The following is a 9,743-nucleotide window of genomic DNA, read 5'->3' on the forward strand; positions in this document are numbered from 1 at the left end:
TCTGTTGGCTTCATCAGGTGGTGGCCTCTGGGTCAGGGACGAGTTCATGCCCCAAGTGGCGACGTTCAAGTATCTTGGGGTGAGGGTAGAGGGGAGCAGAAGATCGTCAGACGGATTGGTGCTGCAGCTGCAGCGATGCGGATGCTGTAGTGGTCTGTCGTGGTGAAGAGAGAGCTGAGTGTAAAAGCAAAGCTCTCAATTTACCGGTCGAGCTACGTCTCTACCCTCACCTATGGCCACAGCTTTGGGTAGTGACTGAAAGAACGAGATTATGAATACAAGTCGCGGAAATGAGCTTCCTCTGAAGGTTGGCTGGCTTCTCCCTTAGAGATAGGAGTAGGAGTTTGGGCATCCGGGAGGGGCTCAGAGTAGAGCCGCCGCTCCTCCACATCGAAAGGAGCCAGTTGAGGTGGATGGGCTTCTGACAAGGATGCCTCCCGGGTGCCTCCTGGGTGATGTGTTCCAGGCATATCTCACCACAAGGAGGCCCCGGGGCAGACCCAAGACACACAGGAGAGATTATATCTCTTGGCTGGCCTGGGAACACCTTGACAAGCTGGAGGAGGTGGCCGGGGCCTGGGCTTCTGTGCTTAGGCCGCTGCCCCTGTGACCCGGCCCCGGATAACTGGAAAAAGATGGACTTTGTGTTTTTGCAAATTTGGGGTGAAATAAAAAAAATATGAATTAAAAGTCTGTATACTGCTTAATACCATACATAGTTCATTATATTCTGATTTAGCTATGGGATGGCAAAGATGGGGAAATTATTGCATTGATTAGTTTAATAAGATTATTTATTAGATTAAAAAATCTAATAAATTAAGAAAAAAAAAACTGTTTATATTAGATCCAATTCTACTACAGCACTTCAAAATGCAGTGAGTGTCACTCTACTGGAATCAGCAGGAGAGATGGAGATTAAAATGTTAATCGTAATTCAGCAGAATAATCCCACAGTATAAAAACAAGATGAAAGTTTTAGGATAAATAATAGACTAATGTATTCTGTTTTCCTTCTGTCATCCTCTTGTCGGAGCGACAATAAATGCCTTTATTAAAGAGATTAATGCAAATATTATTCAAACTAGACGCATCATCAGACACGCTTATGTTTTGCTCAAAAACTCATTGACAAATGACAGAAACTAAACATGTGACCTTCAGATATCAAGAGAGAAAAATTGTGCATCACCAAAAATAATATTTCAGACTCAGAGCAGAAATAATCAGTCATCATCACTTTTGTTTGCACTCTGGGAGAGGAGCGAAGCAAAACTTCAGCGAGTGCAAGCACAGCGTCGTAAACCATTACTGAGCCGCCATTACGGATCGAAGTGTGTTTGCCTGTACACACTTCATAATGAATGCGTCTCATAAATCCTCCCTAAACGATTCCTCCTTAAATGATTCCCACAGCTCAGACTGTCTGCTCAGTGGAGGGCGCTCATGGATCAAACCATTAACAGGAAACCAGGCCGGGGTGACGAGGAGAGGGCAACAAGCTCAGGCCCCAAATCATCACCCCGCCCCAAATCCACCACCCACTGCAATCCTAATGGAAAGCAAACAGACAGACAATTTCTTTCAATTAGCCCAAACTGGTCAGCCCAATAAATTTTAGTTTGTTCTTTAAGACGTAAGGGCCCTGTTGCATGTCCTGCTGAAAATGAAGACTAATGGGGTATTGTGGAGCTGCTGAGTGCTTGATTTCTTGCCACTACAGCACTACTGCTCACTGTTCTTCTTCCGTTCTTCCTTCAACTAACTCGAATCAGTGCTGACCAGGCAAAACACAAATGTTTAATTCATTTATTCACGATTTGGTTTCATTTTCTGTTTTAAGTATTATTCCTGAGTAGTAAGGCGGAGTCATTCATCTTAGCTTGACAACAGCTGTGAACGTACCCATCGTTCACCCTTGGCATTAGTGGTTGCACACACTCAGCAGCCCGCTGAGTTACCCTCAAGTCTTTTAAAGTAGAAAATCTTCTCGTGAATAGTTGAATATGTTTTTCTGTCGGATGAAAGGGACTGTTTATTTAAGAGATATATTCACATTCTGTATCATATAGATAAGGAAAGAATTATAAGTTATTAGGTCTGCTGATGCTAATAGTATATATTACCTTTTAGCTTCATACCCTTCATTATGACTTGGTCTTAGTCTAATTTTTTCCCTGTTAGCTTTCATAGCTAATCATTAGCTTTTTGCTTTTTTTAAAAAAAAAAAAAATTTATAATTTACCTTAGGTTTTTATTTTGTTGTACCAATTTAAGGTGACCTTGAGGGTCTTGGAAGGCACCTATAAATAAAATGTATTATTATTAGTAGTATTACTACAACTACTACAATAACATCCTGACACGTTCCAGCCCATTCTTCTTTGGCGACTCTCTCAAGCTCTCAAGCAAGGACCTTGGTTTTCACTTAACCTCACAGACTTTCAAGGAGGTTGGAGTCAGGGCTTTGTGGAGACCAGGCAATGTTCACTTTGGTCTTGTGGATGTAGTTCTTCACCAGGAGCAAAGTATGTTTTGGGTCACTGTCATGTCGGAAGACAAAGGCCAGACACAGTTTTGCTGCTGACTACTTGAGGATTTCTGTCAGAATATTTACATATCCTCCTTTTATCATGATTTCTTCCCCCTTGACGAGTGTCCCTGTTCCAGATGCATTAAAGCATCCCCGTAGCATGATACTCCCACCACCATGTTTCATTTTGGGGGGACAGATTTTTTTGGGTTGTAGGCTTCTCCCTCTTTGACCACAGCATTTTTGTGGCCAAAGAGCCCTAGTTTTGTCTCATGTGATCAAAGGATGCGCTTCCAGAGTGCATAATCTTTTTCCAGGTTGTCCTTAGCATACTTCAGTCGGACCTGAAGGTGTCTCTTCTGCAGAAGTGGAGTTTTTCTTGGTCTGCAACCTCACAGTCCATTCCTGTGCAAGGTTGATTGCTTTCTTTAAGAGTACCTACCTCTGCCAGGCTTGTTCTTTGTGGCTCTCTCTGAATTTCCTGATAATACATCCAAGTCCAGTTCTTGACACTTAGAAATGCTGTGATAACTTTGCATATCCATCTCCTGCTTTGTGAGCATCAAAAATTCTTTTTCTCAAGTTTAATGTGGTTTCTTTAGTTTTGTTGCATTATGGGTTAAAAAAACTGGGTGCACAAGTTTGAATTTATTTTGGACCTTCGTTTATCCACACAGGCTCTAAAGTGTACATGAAGGCTGAATATACTCAAACTTTTAATAGGTTAATATTCTACACATCTTTTAAATGAATTTTAACTTCACAAGGTCATCTCATTAGAGATCCTGAGTGACTACAGCTGGTAGTTTCTCTTTACTGGCATAACATGGGTTTGTTTGATGACACTGGATTATCCAATACTCAGAACAAGTTGGGAAGGTCTTTTAGAGCCATTTCTAAACAGGATCTTTAGTGTAAGTAAGTTTAGTTTTAGTGTAAGTTTTTCAGATGCGTTACCTCTTTGCCAAAGTTTGGAAGAAGACCCAGACTTTCACAAAGCCCAGCAAACCACAATTCTGCTTAAAATTTTTGGACAGTGGTTAAAAGTTGGGTGTCTGCCAGGAAACCAAGCAATTTAAATGACCTTTATCAATTCTGCGAGGAAGAGCGGTCAAATATCCACAAATATAACAGTTCAAATAAATCATTAAATGCACTGTAAACGATGCACAGTAGGTCCGACCACATCTCAACGCTTTTCAGGACTCGTTAACACTTTTCTTTATCAAGGTTGCTGTTCCAACAATACTCATGGCTGCAGCTTTTCAGCTCACAGCCACCCATGCACCACCACCACCGCCACCAAGACCCAGTTCATTGGTTTTAAGCCGGTGAGGTGTGATCGGGGATGCCACTCGGGTGCGTACGCCTACGCCGCAGCCGTGCCGCAGACCACGCCCCGCCACAAGCACCAAATTACAATGACATCCATCAGTCATGAATGTTTACTTCGGTATATAACAGGACGGACACACACACACAGAGATAACTGTAAACAGAAAGTGCTCATTATGAATAAAATATTATATTTTTAAATGATGTTGTCACTATGTTACTATACTTGACACATGCTCAATAGTCCAGGTAAGGAAATCCCAGAATGTTGATTCTGTTCATCTGGATGTGGGATTGGGAGAAATGTTTCGTCCCTCATCAGGTCAGGTGACTTCTTCAGTCTTAGCTGACTGCAGGTTTCCCCAACCTTATAAACAGGATACTTTTATAATGAAACTAGCACCACTGACAAACAATGAGCTGTGAGTTTTCTTTTAATGATCATGAAATTAATGTCCAAGAAAGAAAACATGCAGTCAGAACAGAATCAGCCTATGGTGTGACTACTTGTGGAACCATGCACAGTGGCATTTCACTGTGGAATTTGATGGCGGGAACAGGACGACTTCACCAATCAGTTTCACTCAATAACATGCAAATCAATGTATAACTTTTATGTAATGGGTTTTGTTTTTTGATATTCTGTCTCTCTACATTAAAATGAAACTACCATAAAAATTTGATGATGCTCACTTACAAAGAAATGAACAAACTTAAAAATTTAGCAGGGGGTCAATTATTTTCCCCATTGTAGCAATGCTTTGTGTTGGGCCTGTAATCATTGAAAATGTTTAATGATTTATAATTACTATTTTTTATTTTTACATTCTAATTTTTCCCAGATGTTCCAAATTAAAAGAAGAAAACTAATAACATATAAGAAAGTGTCCATTCCATTTGGTTATTATATAAACTATTAATTCATTTGATTTATCTATATTATGATACATATTGTTATTGGGATTTGAACCTTTGATCAAGCCATAGCCCTATACACTTCTCTGCTTCTCATGACTGACCTCTGGTGGCAGTGCTCTGAACGACAAATTCTGTTGGATCCTGTACTTCGATCTAACAGAAAAGGGTTGCATATCTTGAATGGTATTGAAAATAATTGTTTTTTGATTAGCCTTAACTCTACTTTTGGGGTGGTTGTAACTCATGAGGTAGAGCAGGTCATCTACTAATCAGAGGGTTGGTGCTCCAGTCTCCTTGCCAAATATCCATGGGCAAGGCATTAACCTCATGTTGCTCTATGATGCATCCATCAGAGTGTGTGAATGTTAGATAGAAAACACTTAATCCGTGAAAAAGTGCTTGTGTGAATGGGTGAACGGGGCATGTTGAGTGCTCCGGGAGAGTAGAAGCACTTTATAAGAATCAGTCCATTTACCATTTTTTAAATTATTAATTTTTGTTTGAATGAAACTGTAGCCGCACCTGTTAGACAAGTACAGTGAAAGGCAAAACGTGTAAGGTGCAAATATTAAGTGGCATGAACATTTCTCATACAGCCAAGTACAAGTAACTCAAAATTGCACTTTATCCTGCATGGGTCTGTCCTAAGCAAAGAAGAGAAGATGAACCAATATAAAGAAAATACTGTGAGATGCCACTTTAGAAGAATGGACATAAAAGCAATGCTGATAACAACAATAAAGAAAAATAATCTGAGGTGTGCTTTCCATCAAACACTGATGTATGGCAGATCTCCGGGCGGCCGCTTGTTGATGAGGAAAGAAACAAAGTTGCTTTGTCATACAAAGAAATATTAACTACAAGTAAACACGGGGCAAGAAGACATTGATTTTACAATTCAAGCCTCAATCAAAGAGAATTATGGATGGCAATACTACTGTGATTTTCCTGTGCTGCTCATTAAACTTAACATCCATAGTGTACGTCTCCCTTCAGGCAAAGTAGGAAAAGGATTTAGTAGGTAGGTTAAATACAGTTCAATACTTCAGAAGTGAAGTCACATGACTGGGTAGACAGAGAGAGAGAGGGAAAAAGGAAGAGGAAGTAGGACAGTCAGAAAGGGAGAAGGAAAAGAAAGGAGGATTCACATAAATACAAGGACAGAGAGGAAGAGAGAGAAAGAAACTCCTTTATTATAGCCTCAACAGATAAACTATGCATCAAAGTGTAGCGTTTATTGAAAAACCATTTTTATGTGTGCTTTGAGGGCATGAAAATGAGAGCCCTATGGTTCAAACACATCAATACAACACTGCACCAGCCGATGTATTTTTCCCCCCCTTTTTCCTTTTTTTCCCGCTTTTGCTTTTCCCCAAGATTCCCAATCAGATCTTGTGGCTCCCTGCAGGCTTTTATGCCAGCCACAAATGGTGTGACTGCCAGACTGACAAACATGCAATCAGTCAGAGTGGAGAAGGAAGAAAAAAAATCCAGCCTCTCTCTCACTCAGCCTCCTATCACAAAGGCACTTTTAATAAGCCCGTGAAAAAGAGCAAGTAATCCTTTGTAATGATTTCATTAAATGCCCTCATCACACCTGGAGATAATTCCATTATGATTGTGGCAATAAAATTAGGTTTTCATCAAGACCTGCAGACAGAAGGAGGGAAAGCTATTATTCCTCTCATATTCATATATGACGTTGCCTCTAATATTATGATATTAGGCTATTTGGCAGAATTTATGACGCTTCAGTCAATCCATAATGCTAGTGGAGAGTTTTTCCCTCTGACAAAAACTAGACACGCTAAACGTGCTTTATGTTGAATCTGCAGTAAAGGAAAAAAGAAAAAAAAAAACTTTAGTCTTATCAATCACATGAAATAGAGAAACTGCTGTATTTGTTAGTACTGCATATTTTCAACATTTTGAGAGTATTTGGCAGTAAAGTCACATATCATTTCTTTTGCTTTTTCCTCCTTGTTCACCTCTGATTCAGGTGTTTTTGCCTTAATACCCTCAAAATAAGTGTTAAATACATGCTGTTGATAAAACTGCAAGCTAAAGCAAAATTTATCAAAATAAATGTTACAAACATCTTCTCTTTGGAAGTGTGAATGGAACAAGGGAAGTGAGGACACATCTGACACTTTTTCCTTCCTTTCATTAATCGCCACATTATTGTGGTGGAGGGGTTTGTACGCCTGAGAGATCCCAGCAGCTATGTGGTCGAGGGCATTTGCCCCGGTAGGGTCTCCCATTGCAAAGTGTTTCCTGGTGGGAGGCCAGACAAAGTGGGATTCAGAAGACTCCAGTAAAGAACAGACTAAAGGGCTGTGTTACCTGTCCGATTTTGGGGCTTTTGTTGGATCAATCCTGGCAGACGAAATTGGTTCTTTAGGCTTTGAATGTGACCTTTTTTTGTCGGGGAAGGAGCCTGAAGAGCAAGTGCATGCATAGATATAGTCCGACTCACCTTAACATACAGCTCAACCACTCTCCTGGAAAGAGGCTGGAGTGTATCCCACATTGTAAGTAAGTAAGAGGAATAGGTGGGTATATTTGTATCACCCTTGCTCTGTGTCTGTAGTTTGGGGGACAAACACAAGTACCTCATCTACCCACGCTTGTTCTGCTGGCACCAATCTGCTTCCATAAGGTGCCTGTTGTGGCGGCAACCCCAGACCCAAAATGATGGACACAAGAGGTGAAGGAAGCCATTAAGCTAAGGAAGAAATCTTATCAAGCCTGGGTGGTTTGTGGGACAGGTACCGGCAGTAACTGAAGCAAAGACTCAGGTAAAGGTGGAGTTCAGCTTTCAGTTAGCCTTGAAGTGATTTTGGCAAACCGTCAGGTGACTCAGAAGGGGCAGTCCTTCCTGCCCACACGCTATACAGTGGGGAGTGAATGCTGCTGACCTCCACAGAAGACATGGTCAGGGGGGAAACCTTCAGTGTTCTCCTGAACCCCAGTGACACTCTCTGACACGCCCCATCAATGTGGCTGAGTTCATAAAAGTGGTTTAAAAAAAAAAAAAAAAAAAAAAAGGTAAGACCCCTGGGGTTGATGCCCCACCTTTATCAAAGCTCTGAAAGCTGTGGTGCTGTTTTGGCTGACATGCCTCAATAGCATTGTGTGGAAGATAGGGGCAGTGAACTCCCCCTTTTCTTTTAGAAGGCTGCAGAGTGTTCTTAATTTTCCTCTGTGGAAGAACTGTTATTACACAAGCTGTAAATGTTATTATGTCATCTAAATAGAAATAACACGCAACCTCCCCCCCCCCATTAGAAATGTGTGATTTATTTATTTGTTATATTTTTAAGTTCTTAAACACTTGATCTGTTTTTTGAGTAAGCAGAAAATCAGCATCACGAGGTGTGCACACACCAGAGCTTTTTTAATCTGAGATATGAGCCGACATTCAGAGGTCTGGAGCCAGGTCAGTCCTGTGCAGGTAGAATAATTAGTCTTTTTTATTTATTTTTTTAAATTGCTTTGAGAGCAGGGTTTGTATGCTACATAAAGATAATTAATTCAGATATGCTTTATGCAGCAGTTTCGTCTCTTGATTAATTAACTGTAAATAACAAGTTAATGATCAATGCAATATTAAATAGATTCTACTGCTTATAAGTATCAGACACATTAATGTTAATGAAATGAACAGTATGCAGGTATTTCAAATGTGTGTTTATCCAGATCTATCCTAAAATACATCTAAAATCAAGAATAAGAGAGCAAAGAAAAATGGAGGAAGGGGGGGGGGGTTATTCCAAAGTGTACCAAACAGGACTTCACCATTGCCACTATTCTGTCAGCTGGCTGTGGGGAGGTAGAGTATAGTACAGTATGGTGGTCTCTGCAGAACTATTATTATTACAAGGATTTTGGTACAGCAAAGAAAATATGACAAAGGAGAAACAGTGAGGATACTGTGTGCTGTATGGAGGAATGGGAAGCTATGTGTTTTTGGCATTCATGTCACAGCCCTTTTGAAAAATGCATCAAAGCAATTGCAGAACTCGAGGGACTCAGTTTGGGCACACAAAGTCGTGACCACCATCCAAACCTCAGTGGTAAGGATGGGGGGAGGGGGAGAGGGGTGCTGCTTATAGTTGAGGGTTTAAAATTCGCTACTGTGCCGCTTAATAATAAAAACGAGCTCTCCACCAAACCATGGCAACACAAATTCCCGTAATTTCTGTGGATGTGCCTCTTAAGTTGCAAGACGTGTGTACGTGTGTGCATGCACATGCCTGCTGTGCTATACAGTGTACTGAAACAATTTGTCAGTGGCAGTGGCTTGTATATTTTATGCCTCCTGAAAAACTTGGAAACAGATTGTGTTGTTTTTCATGCTTACATTCACACATGGCTATTAGCCGAAATGCCTTCTGCTTTAAGAAGAACTCTCTCTTCCACCTTCTGCTCGGAGAAATCACAAATAACGATGGCCCCAGTCTAACTATGACTTTCTTACATGTGCACTGACTGTTAGAAATTGAAATGAGATCACTCGCAGATGGATAATTCCCTGCAGATGTCGTACTCCCCACTTATCTTCTGCTTTGTAATTCTTGGCCAAGACTTCACTAAAAAGAAAAATAAGTTCATCTCTCTGTATGGTTAAAAAGAAGCAAAGATCATGCTGTTATAGTTACAGCTTCCATAAAAGTCAGATTTCAGTCAACATGTGGAGATAGGTCACATGTTAAAGTGACTGGAACTGAAGCCTCACTGGTTTCTCATCAATGCTGGTGTTTACCCCAAAAGATGATGATTTTTTTTTTTTTTTTTTTTTTTTTTAGACGCAAAAAGAAAATTATGATTTTTTTTGGCTTTATTGGACAATAAGTGGAGATAGACAACAAAGCGTTTCGAGAGAGAGGAAAGTCCAAGGTCCCCTCTCTCTGGATCAGTCCTCGAACCTGGACCGGTGCATTCTCGCCACACAGCA

The sequence above is a fragment of the Oreochromis aureus genome, linkage group 5 (genome assembly GCF_013358895.1).
Source record: "Oreochromis aureus strain Israel breed Guangdong linkage group 5, ZZ_aureus, whole genome shotgun sequence".
Lineage (NCBI taxonomy): Eukaryota > Metazoa > Chordata > Actinopteri > Cichliformes > Cichlidae > Oreochromis > Oreochromis aureus.